Raw genomic sequence first — 15,912 nt, forward strand, 5'->3', positions numbered from 1 at the left:
CGACAATCTTTGGCTAGGTGGCCTCGCTTTCTACATTTGTAGCATTCGACAGGCCTTTGCCTTTTCCTCGACTTGCCTCTGTTTTGAGATGAACCCTTCCGCTTCAGAGCGAAGTCAGTTCCTTTGAACATCTCTGGGTTTTCTACGTATGTGGTGTTAGGCTGAAGAACCCGTAGGGTTGTTCTTGTTCTTGCCATTTTTTCTGAAACACACAGAAAATAACCCAGATCAAAATCTTATAACAAGAGAAATAATTGTTATATAAAATGTCTTAAGATTGTTGTTCTCTGGTTATCAATCGAGAAGTCGATTTCTCTCTGTCTTGGCTTGATTTAGACAGAGTTTCCTTTCTCTAACTTATAGAGAGATAAACTAGTAAGGAATAATGATTTAATCAATATTCCTTCTTTCGGACTAACCGAGATAGGTGTTAATGTAGTCGAGGCAAGAATAAATTCTCTTTCCTTAAGACATTTTACACCCCCGTAACAGTACCAAACGTTAGGGTGAATGCCTTCGGGATACAACGACTAACCTTTCAGAATTTTAAGATGGTACTTCTATATTCTGAAAGCGGACGAACCTTTGTCAGTATTATGAGCTCTTGGACTAATGCGGATGATCTTCTAGATGCTTCGGAAATTCAAGTTTCACTCGAGACTTCTTTCTTCCTTTTCCAGATATTCTAGTCTAACCAGAACCTCTAGAAAATACTTCTTTAATTAGATATTCTAGGCTAACCAGAACCTCTAATTGTTAGAAGGGAAGAGAAGAAGAGAATGAATTGAATTGATATTCTAGACGACCTATGAAAAACTTCTTTCTTCCTTTTCTAGATATTCTAGTCTAACCAGAACTTCTAGAATTACTCCCTTAATTAGATATTCTAGGCAAACCAGAACTTCTAATTGTTAGGAGATAAGAGAAGAAGAGAAGATAATGAATTGATGAAAAATGAAGCGAGTTTGGTTGGTTTATATAGGAGTTGAATGGGTATATAGTGTCTGTTGGGTTAAAAGATGTATCCATTCGAAAGGAGGGACTAAACAGAAAGAATAACTGAATATTGGAGTCGGTTGGACCCTGGGACGTCGGATCTGGGTGAAAATCTCGGGTGGAACGCCCACCGTCAAATCAATACCGAAATGTGCCCACAGATTTGGATGCGCGTGGTATTCGCTCAAACGACCCCTGATCTAACTTGTCCCGTTTGACGTTTCAGACCCTGACTTAACCGTTTTTTCACCCAAACTTCAAACTCGAATTTCTCATTCATCCGGAATCGGATTCGAGTAATTCTTTGCTCTAAATTTAAGAGCTCGACGAGACGAACGCAATGGCGCGTTCGGTTTCTGAGTTTGACGAGTCGGGTCGAGCCAAAATTGGCTCCGATTCCAACATGTTCTAGTTGGGCTACAAGCCCGGTCCTGTTAGTGTTTGAGTGGGCGGTTATCGAGCTTATCACATCTATGATGTATCAAGTGCCAAATGTAACGACATACGTAGATCGTAGTCGACTTCAAAAAAAAAAAAAAAAAAAAGAATAATCTTGGAAAAGTTAAAACAAATCGTATACACGATTGAAATATAATATAATCACAACTAAAAGAAAAGTTGGAAATTTGCAGAAGCATTAATCAGGATCAATTAACTTGCTCATGATACCATGTTAAAATTCACGATTATATAAATAATCGGAGATATGAACATGAAGTAAAAGACACGATAATTTAACGTGGTTCGGTCGAATACTCAAGACCTACATCCACGGAGAACAACTTCTTTATTAATAATTCACCACATACAATTGTATGTGGGTTTGATCGGTTACATTGGTCAGACATAACTCGATGAGTTTGAATCCTAGAACCCTCTCCTATTTATAGATGACTTAGGGTTTAGGGTTTCCTAGTTTCTGATTACTAAACTAGGAAATAATACAAAATCTATCTAATATTACCATTAGATAGTTACAAGTGATATTCTGAATATATTATACTAATATTACATATCTTCACGTATCTTCAAATATGTTCTGAATTCTTCTTGATCGTCGGATCTCGTCTTCTCGATCCGTCACGTACATACACGTGTTACACACGTATATTATTTCTGCAACTTATCTTGACCGCCGGATCTCCTATTTTCGATCCTCCTTATGTAACGTATCCTATTAGAAAAGATAAACATAAACAAAAATGATGTTATGCCCGTCAAGTATCTCGGCCGAATCCCAGCCGCAGTAATTGCCGGGCATAGCATCACCGCTCAAACATAAAACAATTGATATGACCTAATTGCGACGATGCATCTGTTTCGGCAGACGGACGATAATGATTTATCATGTAGTTTGTCCTAGTCAACAATGCACATTTGTGTTCAGTATATAAATTTTACATAATTGCAGCAATTATGTAACAACATCGATTCTTTTTCTAAAAAGAATTGGTCAGTTCATGTCCTCCGTTGGTTGACATTGCTGGCCATGATGGGCCATGTGTATTCTCTAATATAATTATAGTCCATCCTGGTAGACTAACTAACCTACTGGTCAGTTTCAAGACATATATCATTTCTCTTAACACGGACTAATAAATTAATGTCGCAATGATCCAGTATATGAAAAGGAATGGTCCCGATTGGGGTGATAGCGTATTTAAAATGGACGACATTGGGCCGACTTTCATGGTTGGCCCCCAATTCTTGTTAACCGATAACTACGAGCTTTCTTCACATGAGGTAAGCGCACCAATTTGTTTGAATTTTATACGTCATTTCGTTAATCAGGCACAATTTCTTGAGACACAACCTATCTTGGTATTACTAACATATATGTGTATCTACATTTTCTACTCACTTTTGGTAATATAAATTTGAGAGATTGTGAAAGCAGGACTGGTTTTTGGCGACCAAGTTAGTGAGACCTATAAGACTATACAGCGATGAAGACATTTCAAAGAGTATTGTGCTTTCCAAAGAACGATTTGGATCTATTAAGCGAGTTTTTATCATTTCTGGAGACGACAAGATGATTAAGACGGATTTTGCAGAATGGATGATAGAGAAAACTTCACCTGACGATGTAAAATTAATTGAAGGGTCAGATCACATGGTGATGTGCTCCAAGCCTCAACAACTCTTTTGTTACCTTCAACAGATTGCTTCGAAAGTTGAACTTAAGTCATATTTAGCCGAGTTATTATGATCTACAAATAAGTGTGTCATGCGTGAATGAGTTGTTTGGGGTTGAATAAGTGTGGGGTATGTGCATCTCTTATTTAGTTGTAAACGAAGTTGTTATTTTATGCATACTATTATTCACTGCGAATGGTAAAAAAATAAAAAATGGCAGGAAAATCAGCGCAATTTCAAAATGACCATATTTTTTCTTTACTTGTAATGTCAAAAATTTTACTCCATATCTACAATGTACACATGTTTGAACAAACTATTTTTTTCCATTTTATGTTTCGACAACTTCCTGTTTTTGTTGGGGAAATTTTTTATTGGAGGTTTCAGATGAACTATTTCCAAAAGTTTGATCCCAAACTATTTATCCAAATATACTAACGTATGTTTACAACAAACAACCCATTTTTTTGATCCAAAATACAAATGCTTATTCAACAAAATGTACAATGCATCTTGGTCATCTTCTTCATACAAAATGTAAGAATTTTTTATTATACCACCTCAATACAAATTTGTAATTGAATTTGGGAAATGCTAAAGTTACAAAAGATTTTGACAAAAAAAAGTTCCCAGCTAATGTGGCGGTTGTGGTTTGAAACTTTGACCAAATCTAGGCCGTTGAGAGATGAACATCACAACCGCCACATCAGCTGGGAACTTTCTTTTGTCAAAATTTTTTGTAACTCTAGCATCTCCATTGAATTTACCCCCTCAACAATTTAGGTATTATAATTACTAAAATCACATTATGATTTTTGTTCTCCATAATCATATTGTTTTTTCACAGGTTAAACATTGTAGTAAGTTCAAGGGGTACCAATTACTAATTAGTATTGAGTGGGAAAATTCAAAATATACATAATAGACCATATAAAGGATTAGGACATAAAATCATATTACACACAGTTGTATTTTTTTTTTTTTTTGTTGAAAATTACACACAGTTGTATGGATCAACAAAATGTAAAATCCGACTACACACGGCAGTAGTACGGTCCGACAACATGTAAATTATATGTACAATGTAAAAATAGTAGCATTTATAAACAGAACATGAGCATAAAAGTTATTGAAACATATCATATCTGAAACCTTAACAACCCGATTGTACTACGCGGCATGGTCGTTGTGTGGCAAAGAGTTGTCCAATGAGTGTTAGATAATCTCCCCTGAAGATGATGTATGATGGTCTAGTTATGGCCTTCCATTATTTACTTGTCCATGTTGAGATATTGCGCCTAATAAATACATTTGAGCATTGCTTTGGCTTCCCCTTATTCACGGTTTATTGCTCGAGATTGTATCGATTAATTTGAGGAATGAACAAGTTTGTGAGTTCATCAAAAAAAAAAAACAAGTTTTCTTGGTTGGATTGTTGTAATTTAAGAATACTAATTTGAGGAATGACAAGTTAGTTTGGTTGGATTGTTATAACTTAAATTAAACAAAAGGACTTGTTAAAATAAACATTTTAGAAGACGAGAATCAATTACATACTTAACTAATAGACGCAGCGAAAAATTCTGAAAAGTCTTAGATCTTCGTCTAAATCTATAGAAAAGAAACTAAGAAGATTTAAAATAAAATACTGAACTTTATTGATTAACCTGAATGTACAAAACAACTCCTAGATCACCCTTTAAATAGCCTTAGGATTTCCTAAACCTAATCAAATTCAAATAATAACTCTTGCGAAAATAAATCAATAGAATCTAAAGAAAATAAAAGAATACCTAAACCAAAAGGACTTATCGAACCATGTATTTTGAAGACGGAGGATCAATCAAATGCTTGACCAATCAAATTTGTGATTTAGTTGAAATAGCTTTAGGATCAATCGAATGCCTGAACTTTATTGATTAACCTGAACGAATAAAACAACTCTTAGGTCACCCTATAAATAGCATTAGGATTTCTTTAACCTAATCAAATTCAAATAGCAACTCCTCCGAAAGTAAAACATCAGATTCTCAAGAAAATAAAATAATATCTGAACTAAAAACACTTACTAAAAATAGTAAAAAAACTACTAAGATTTTATTTTGAGGACTTAAACCATGGAATTTGACCCTCAAAGTGGGCCGGTTGTGGCGAAGCTACACCGAAAAGGTTATTTCACACCATCACTCAAAATTTCGTGCAATTCCGACACCAAAAGTTTCGGTTTTGTCTGTCACCTTTATACTTGGCCGCATCAATTTATTTCATGTATTTTCCAACCAATTCCTCTGCATCACTAATCAAATTTGTGATTCAGTTGAAATTTGAGGAACTGACAAGTTACTTTGGTTAGATTGCTGTAATTTAAGAAGATTTAGTAAACAAAAAGACTTACTAAAATAAGAAGATCTGAATAAGAAGATCTCTTGAAGAGAAATTCCACCCAGCTCCCGTGATGAACATGGGAGAGACACTTATGTTTGAAAACATAAGAACGATCATGAGATGATTGTTGTTTACCCGAACATCTGAGAAGTACTTGGAGTACAAAAGATGTCGTCACCCATACAAGTCAGAAGATTGAAGAAAGTCATAAAAGTAATCTTCCGAAAATAAAGATAGGAATCTTTTAGGAAGGGCAAACAGGTGGAAAAGAGTTTTTCATGCTGGGAGTCGTTACTAACTCTACTAGATAAGAAAGTAAAATTAGAACTTGGAAAGTACTAATTTCAGTGGGAGAAACTGATATTATCATAAAAGCTTACGAAGGGTTCGAAAGCAAGATAATAACAAAGCGAAGTGAAGATGAAACTAAACTGTCACCTTAGAACGATCATGGAGATGCTCGAATCTAAGGAATTAGGATCAAGAAAGAAATATCCTAAGAAGACTTGTAAAATTGAGAACGTGAAGGAGTTCACGCGGGTGCTCAAATTTTACAGACTCTTGTTATCCAAAATAAACTAGGTTTATTTCGTCATCTAAATTGTGGTTTAGAATTTAGACGCCAGTCCAAAAGGATGGAGTGTTCCAAGTAGGTTTATTAGATACGTGATCTAATGAAAGAAACCCTACTAAGTGAATATGGAAGCACACCATCTTACTATCCCTGGTCCAGGTCATTAATTGCACAATAATGACTTAAGAAGACTAGCATGAGTGATTGACAAGATAGCGTTGTTTCTTGGGCTATGGGAATAGGAGTATTCAAAGGTCAGCTTCATGGGTGTATAGTTGATGCACTGGAAACCCTCCGAATGAGAGTACTTCAAGAGTTGTTGTAAGTTGTCATAACTCTCATTTAAGCAAATTGGAGAGATTCCTCAAAACATGAGTACTCACTCAGTTTATGGAAGGAATGTCGAACTTTGGCACCGTTAAACGCCATCCGTAAAAAGTGGTTATAAAGGCGGAATACTAGGGGAGACAGGATAGACATGAAATTAAGTGGGAGTACAAGAATGGAATATGTTTTCCTGAGTAAAATCAGGATAAAGTATCTCCGGGCCACTTGATGAGAAACAACTGAAAAATGCATGGCCGTGCTCAAACGGATTAAGAGTTAATCGTTTGGATTGGAAGTTGTTCTCGGGATCAAGAGAGTCTGATGAATATGACATATCAGAGGGGATACGAAAAAACATGGGAATCGAGCATTGCACTTGTTCTAAGTACAAGTGGGAGACTGAAGGATATATTGCCTCGGTCTGAAGGAATGTTATCCTTCCGACGGAGTGTCCTTCGACCAAGGTTGCAATGCGTACAATTTTGCGAATAGGATCTTAATGACCTTACTCGGAAGATCATTAGTCCGGTCCAATTAGGGGTCGTAATGCTTAGCTAGAAGCCAACTACGATCGTCGGATCAAGGAGTTGATTCGCGGCTAACATATACCGGATCCTACAAGGGTTACACATCAGAGTAATGATTTGAACGGAGAGAATTGACTAGAAGAAGAATGACAAATAAGTGGATTGGATCCATTATTGGTAAGTCCAGACTGAGTCGAAGAAGTCCGAAGAGATACAAACATGTCCTAGGCAAAGGGGTCGGCCATGTGATGGCCGGTTAGGCCCTAAGTGGGCCGGCCAAGGAAGCCCATAAGGGGCTATGTTGGCCGGCCACTCAAAGTAACCCTAAAAGGGTGATTTTGGAAGATGCCTTATAATTAGGTTTTAGGAATCCTAGTTTAAGTCTAATACCTCTTCTAGGGTTTCTATATATACCTAATTATACAACCTAAAGAGAGAGATTTTTTGAGAGCCTTTTGGAGACAAAAATTTCTCAAGAGGGTCTTCATCTCAACCTTCAAGTATCTAGTCAAGAAGAAGGAGTTCTTCATCTCAACCTTCAAGAAGGTCCTAGTTGACTGAAAGGAGGGAGTTCAAGTCATTACTCGGTGTCTCAAGTAGAGGAGCTAGACTTGGAGCTCTTATCTTCCGAATACTGGTCGGGATTTAGTTCGTGGGAAAGCGATTAAGAAGTAATCATCTTTCCAATCTAGTTCATTGGTATGTTCATGTATAGATCCTGGAAACTAGTGTTAAACATAAAGATGTTTGAGATTCCGCTACCAACACTAGACAATTAGGCGTATGAGATACCCTATGAACCCTGATATAAAAATTCAACGTAACCAAGAAGATAAACCCACGTGGACGCTAACAAAATCAGGTAATTTTTTTTATTAAATCTATGTATAACTTTATGACAACAGGTAGTACAAATCTTATACAGGATCAAAACGACTGGTTTTTTATATGGAATATGAATACTATCCCTCGCGTCAAACTTTTTCTGTGGAAATGTTGCACAAACGGGCTACCAGCCAAAATAGGTAGATACATTGGAAACCAATTCTCTTATATTAATTGCAATGAAAACGAAACATTAGATCATGTCATGCTTCACTGTACCTTCGCGAAAGCAATATGGTTTCACTTTCAGGTAAGAACAGATCAAACAATTACTACCAATCAATGGATCCATCAATGGAAAAACCTAGATGAAGAACTGACCCTACTATACGCCAAAGTACTTTGGTTTATATGGAAAGCACGTTACGAAAATTGCTTCACCACAAAGAAACAAAGTCCGGGACAAATGATAGACAGGATAAATAACACCTCTATTACGCCTCTTAAGATTGAATCTATTATCACTAACAAATGCAGGGAAAAAACTAAGCAACAAACATGGAGACCTCCATCGACACCATTCATAAAACTAAACGTCGACGCATCTTTTTCCAATAGCACAGAACCAGCCGGCATAGGATGTATCATCAGAGATGAAGACTCTGCTTTTATTATAGCAGCGGCTGACTCAGTTCGATGTCAGAATGTGAAAGTATCGTCATCTCTTCACCGTTAGATGGGCCATAGAGTTGAACATCACCCATGCTCATATCAAAAGTGATAACCAAGCTCTAATACTCTTCGTCAACGGTCAAAGTGTTGGCCTTCACTGGCAATCCAAAAAGATTATGCAACAAGTAAAAGAACTCAAAGACAAATTTACCGGTATGAGATTCACCTTCGTTTCTAGGGATTGCAATGCTCAGGCAAATGCACTAGCAAAATGGGGCAGAATAAATGACCATAGGAAAGTCTGGAATGTAGTACCCTCTTTTATTACTGCTTTACACTAAAAACTATGTACTTGCTTGTTCAGTGATGTTATTTTCCTTCATAAAAAAAAAAGTAGCTAAGGTTTAAATTCAGAAGAGAGTTTTTCTTGGTTACTTCCATCAGATGCAACTTTTAGATAGGGTGGTGGTCTTTGTTTTGCTTCTCCTTTCCTTTTGATGGCAAAATAAAATTTAATACTCATAAATCTCCTATGGACTAAAACAAAAAAAAAATTAAAGGATTAAATTAAATGTACCTCTTTTTTTCGTTTTGCACTCCACAAATATCCTACAAGCACCACTGCAACCACCACCGCAAACACCATCAAACTTAAATCCCGGCTTAAAAGGTTGATTTTTGTTATTTTAAGGGAAGAAGTTGATACGTAATAAACTTTATTTTCTTTTTTTATTGAAAACGTAATAAACTTCATCATTGGAAGAAGTTGACATCCATGAGTTTAACTACTAAAATTTTTTGACATAAATTACAATATTTGAAGTGAAGACATATTTCTAAATGTAAGATGAACTTTATATTATGATTCCTAAGGAAGTCTCATATTTCTAAAATTTTATTTTTATTACAAACTCTGAATTTTAGCTAACAAATGCTTTATGAAGATGAAGTTTTTCAACTATGACAAGAAAATCTTAAAAATTCAAGTGGTTGAAGCTGAAGCAATTACTTTGAAGTAACAAAAAAAAACAGTGACTGGAGTGGAAGAGTCAGAGTCGCTTCTTTCCTCACTTCTTTCTCTCATTCAAATCCTGCAAGAGACTTTCATCTCGCACAACTTCTGAGTGATATTTTTTTTGTCGCTATCTTGTTCTTCAAAACTATAATTTGAAAGATGAATTCCACGGTACATTTATGACTAAAATAAGTAAATGTATTTTATTAGTCGTATTTCTAATGCAAAAAGGGAAGGTGGGAAAATACTTGAACTTTTACCTATTTTAATGAACCAATCACTATATTAGGAGGCAGGATTAGACATACAACCAATCTTCTTCAGTAAAAAGAAATGGGCTCTTTCGATCAGCCAAAATGAAGTGAAAACAGATTGATATTGCTGAATACCACGCAACATCAGATAAGTAGAGTTTCATTGATGTTTTACATCAAGTTGTAACTTTTTCTTTCTCATACCATTTGCAACACATAAAATATCAAATTGTTTTGCCCCAACTGGTGAAACTCTAATAAACTCAATGTTAGTTTTCGAATGCTCGAGCATATTAAAAAATTGAGGAAAACCAAACCATCTTGCACAACTAAATAAGTACATGGCAACATCATCTAACATGAAATATTTCTCCATTAACAGAGATATTAGGAAGCAAACATTTTAGCTTCAATGCAGAAACTAAGTTTGAACATGCTGCTAAGGTGGCTACAAGCGCTGCTCCTCCATCTACTTGATACTTTGAATTTGATATGGAAGTGCTTGAAATTTAATCCTTTTGTAGTTAGATATATATATATATATATATATATATATATATATATATATATATAAAATGTACAATATATTGTAATTTATTAAAGTTTTATTATACTATATTATTGTACGATATAAAAAAGTTTAATAAATTATAATTTTATTAAAATATAATTAGATAAAGTATAATAATAAAGCTATAATATATTGTACAATAAATAATATTGTTACAGTTTTATAATAAAATATTTTATTAAACTACAATATAATACAATATACTCTTTTATTAAAACAATTTTAAAGTATAAATTTTATTATAGTTTCATTGTACAATAAATTAATAACAATTAATAATAAACTTTATAAAATTTTATCTCCGTACAAATATAGATAGATTATTAATTTATTAGTGTTTGAATTGTACCCAAATCTATAGCAACAGCTATGAGCATTATACCTATTGGGATAAGTAGAGGGAATAGAAAGGATTTCTCGTCTAGTTGGATTACAAATCTTTATAACATTCTGTTTTATAATTTGTAAACAAACGAAACCATAATAATGATCACAATATGCTTCGCTAAAAGGACTTGAATATCAAATGTGACTAGCTTTTCGATTGAAAGAAATGAAGATCAAGATCAAGATAGATTGAGTTGAACCGAGATTTGCAAACGCAACTTCATCTAATCACAGACTTACCTGAAGAAACCTTAGATATTATATATTGAAAAATATTATCGGGAAGAACATCTAAAAGATTCACTTTCTTCGAGTTTTCGTTATTTGGTTTCACCTTTTTGGTAGGAATCTTTTATTATCATAAAATTTTATTTTTTATTAAGATTAAGATAATTTTTTGTTAAAATTGAGATAAATCTTTTTTAAGATTAAAATTATAAAAAGATAAAAACTTTATAATTTATATAAAGTTATATTCCATCTTTGTATTATAAGTCATTAAATACTCTTCTTCATAATAAAAGAGTTTATTAAACTACACTATAATCTTTTATTAATACAAATTTAAAGTATGTGTTTTAGAGTTAATTCCTATTTGGCCCTCTACTTTGTGACCAGCTTTCTTTATGACCCCTATTTTTCATAAATTCAAATATGACTACCTTTTTTTAGTTTTTTTTTTTTTTTTTTTTTGTTGAGGTAACCTTTTTTTAGTTAAATGTCATAAATACCTTTTTTTAGTTAAATGTCATAAATACCTTTCCTATATATATTTTTCTCAAAATACAATTAATTATAACACATGAAATTCCACATCACTTATAATAAAATTAATTAATGTCATGAAATTCCTACTTTGTGAGGTGGAATTCCATGTGTTACAATTAATTTTATTTTGAAAAAATATATATAGGAAGGGTACTTATGACATTTACACTAAAAGAGGGGTCATATTTGAATTTAAAAAAATAGGGGCCATAAAGGAAGCTGGTTACAAAATAGGGGGCCAAATAAGAATTAACTCTATGTTTTATTATAGTTTTTTTTGTTAATAAATTAACTACAGTTACATAATTCTTCATCTAAAAAAAAAAAAACTACAATTACATAATAAACTTTAATAAACTTTATCAGTGTACATATATAGATAATTTATTAATTAATTATAACTAAAGTACAATCTTAGTAAACATGAAATTTTTTCTTGTAAGAAATGTTATTCATACTAACACCTTAATGGACCAAGCACTATATTTTGAGGCAGGATTATGCAGATAGAGGAAATAGTCGAAAAGGCACAGATTGGTATCCTGTCATGATAACTACCAATGAAGTAGATAATACATATTCAAATCTATTGGTTCAAATCCAACAAAACTGCAATTCCTGTAGATAACATCTTCCTTAGATTTACTAAATTGATTTTGAGAGAAATCATGATAATAAACTTAAATCCTAAAACCTCTGTTGTTCCTTTTTCCTCTAGCTTTCTCAAATTTTTGTCCCTTCGATCGAACATATGGCTTGTTGTGGCTGTGTGGCACACCAGGAGGCCTCCCAAAGTGTTTCGCTGCTTCACGGGTGTTGTGGCTGTGTGGTACACCAGGAGCCCTCTCAAAGTGCTTCGCTGCTTCACGGGAATTCTTTGGTCCTCTCAGAAGAAGTTGACAAGGAAGCCAAAACAACAACAATTTAGATTGTAAGATTATGCAACCTCTTGTCATGACATATTAGATAGCCGCAACTATAGGCAAGGGTTTATTCTGGACATAATCATCCCCACAAGGCAAATTTGGCGGGTCTAAGTAGAAAAGAAGATCAAAATCAAACAAAAACAACAATCTAGCTTACGACATCTCTTTTGTCTAAGTATAGTTGGGCAAGTACTGCCGAGCCCTGGGATCAGCGTCGGTTCAATACCAAACCAACTACATAGCAGCATATCTACTTCGACATGAGTAGTAGGTGGTTGAAAACCACATGAATCTGAGCCAAAAACTTTACCCACTATGATTCCCATTTAGTTATGCTAAAAGCATCAAATCACTAATAAACGGTCAAACTTTACTCATACGACGTTCATCTAAAAATAAACACCATAACTAAGTGTAAACCGTCGAGTTGATGTTTCTTAATAGTGATCTCTCATTGTAATTCAAAAATAATTTCAAATTGATGGTACTCCACCACTCATAAAACTAACCTCAAACTATACTTAATACCCGCTCAGCAATGACTGAAATTTTTTAGTTTGCATAAAGCCCTCATGCTGGGTATAGAAGCATAATGTCCAATCTATTTATGAGAACCATAAGCATAATTTTATTATTTTGAAACTTTTAAGCGCCGGATCTTTATCACTTTTGACTCGATCTCTATCAACATGGTACAACACCTTAAACACCAAATTCGTGCACATAGTTCACATTTTTTGTGTTATCAAGGTACAAATGTAACATCAAAGTAAAATTCTCACTAATTCAGTCATATAACGCTTCCATTTTTCCAAAGTAAAAGAAAAATTGAGATTTAAGTGTCTCAGAGATTGGAGAATTGAAGGAATTGAAGAATCCTTTTTCCGATGAAGAGGGAAATAGATGATAGGATAATTGGTATTGATCTGAAGACCAAGATTTAGTCTAATCCAAATCAATGGCCAGATTTGTGTGGTTCATACGTTTCATCCTACACTTAATGAGAGTTATAATATTCGAAGAAGTACTACAAAAAATAGAAACCACTTGTCTAGCCAAAATTTTCTTCATTTGGACACACCAGTTATAATGTTACTACTTAAATTTGAGACCGAGACATTTCATCAAACACTTATCAGCATATGATCTCTACTTTGAGCAAGCTAATATCAACCAAACTTCAAATTGGGTATTTGTTTCTTTTCTATTATGTGAATTTCCATCATTTTAATACTTAACTTTTAGACAAAGACATTTCATCAAACACTTATCAGCATATGAAATCTACTTTGAGCAAGAACTCTAAAATCAACCAACCCTCAAATTGGGTATTCGTTTTTATTTTTATTTTTCCAGGAAGCATATACGGATTTCAGTATATACCAAATGATTATTTCATCCACCGGGAAGCATTAAATTACTTGAAGAAAGAGTGAATGAGTCCACAAAATAGAAACACAACCATAGTAATTTTCCGGCCGGCGACCTTCGTCGGAGAAGAGAGGTGAGTTGGAGAAAGAGAGAGAGAGATGAGTTGGAGAGAGACACAGATGGGTTGGAGAGAGAGAGGTGACGTGGAGAGATACGTGTGGGAGAGAGGGAAATGAGGTGGAATTAAAGTTTTCTTTTTTATTTTATTTTAAAAAAATAAATATAGAAAGGGCAATTAGGACATTTACTTCAAAAAGAAGAGTCATATTTGAATTTACAGAAAATAGAGGACCATAAAGGAAGCTAGTCACAAAGTAGGGGGCAAATAGGAATTAACTCATGTCCAGCACTTGATATAACCTCTAAGAACAAATCTGGACCGTTTGGAGGAGGGGGAAAGATACCCTCCTCCCTTATTATACAGATATAGTAAGCTTCTATATCCTTTTTTTTTATGAACAAGTAAGCTTTAGTTCAACAAAAAAAAAAAAACAGGTAAGCTTCAATATATGGTAATTGAATTTGTAAAGCAAGCCTATTTTTGGCAACAAAACTGGTGAGACTTATAAGAATATACAGCAAAAATAATCCATGGCCATGGGTCAGATCACATCGTAATGGTGCTCCAAGCCCCAAGAGCTTTGTCGGTGCCTTCAAGGGATTGCAAATGAAAGGAACTTGAAGTCATTTACACATGAGTGTTAAGTCGTTATCACATGAGTGTTAAGTCGTTATCACATGAGTGTTTGGGATGAATAAGTGTTTGTGGGCCGGGGGACGAAAAAGTCTTTGGGGATGAATGAGTGGTGGATATGAATACGTGTTTGGGATGGATAAGTGCTTTCATATGCATGTGACCTATTTTGGTTATTTTTTTATTTTATTTTTTTGAAAGTCGACTACGATCAACGATAGTTATGACCTTCCTTAACAAAAAAAAAAACGATAGTTATGACCTATTTTTTATTGTAATTAAATATAACGTCTTTTCTTTTTTACTAATTTTCTACCCGTTTATTATTATGACTCTATGATTGTAATGAGATGTATGAGGGATTAAGCCATTAACGTCGCGGATGGAGAGACAAAAATTTGATGATTAACAAAATATTAAGATATTTGAAGGTGTTTAAAGACATCTTATATAATAAAACAAAAGGGAAAACGATGACTGAGACAAACATCCTTTTTTAATAATGGATATTGTCTAGAAGCCCTTCTCAAAATTTAAAATATAGTCTTTCGTAGAAATAAAGTTACCTATTTAAAAAATAATAGTCGTTTATTTTTTAGAAATAAAATAACTAATTTAAAATAAAAAGAAACAAAATAAATTTGAAGGGTTAAAAAAAGAAATTAAAATCTCTCTCTCTCAATAAAATAATTACTAATTTACGAGAAAAGAAACAAAAGAATAATACAAAAAAAAAAGTAATAACTAATAAAAATCTCAATAAATTTCGTAACATTTCAAGATATACGAAGATCCATAAAATTTAGTTTCATATATTTAAAATTAGTTTCATACATTTAAAATATCTCTTGTAATATATCTTTAGATAGATGTTATTTACTTTCATAGATTAGTTAGGAAATTTATTAAATTAGGAAACTTAATTCACTCTACGAATATAGTTAGGTCCTGGAGTTATATTCTTTCAGTTTTGTCTAACTAATGTAACGAATCAAACCCACAATTACAGTGAGTATTAATATAACTATTATTGGCTTTTGAATATTTAAGTCTAGATTATGCAATGAGTATCAACTACTTCTATTTATCTATCGAATTATCATATAATTGTGAGTTAAATAGATTGAGGCAATTTTATGTTCCAAACTAAAAAAACGAACATCTTCATGTCCTAAACTCAACAATAGATTTGGCCCAAAAATAGGACCGACACAACCCAAAAGCTGATGTGGTCGGATGCTCGTATCTCATTGATTCGGGTATCGGGGCATGTGACGAGAAAAAGACCCGGACCAATGAGAGTTGGCCACATCAGCTTTGGGTCAAATAGCATTTCTCGTATGGTTGCACGATTTACAAAATAAATCATTAAATCCATCATGTACAAATAATTCAACCTTGAGTTAAAGGGTTTATGCGGAAAC

Source organism: Eschscholzia californica, unplaced genomic scaffold (assembly GCF_041429995.1).
Source record: "Eschscholzia californica isolate CP2 unplaced genomic scaffold, dmEscCali1.0.p SCAF_6, whole genome shotgun sequence".
Taxonomy (NCBI): Eukaryota; Viridiplantae; Streptophyta; class Magnoliopsida; order Ranunculales; family Papaveraceae; genus Eschscholzia; species Eschscholzia californica.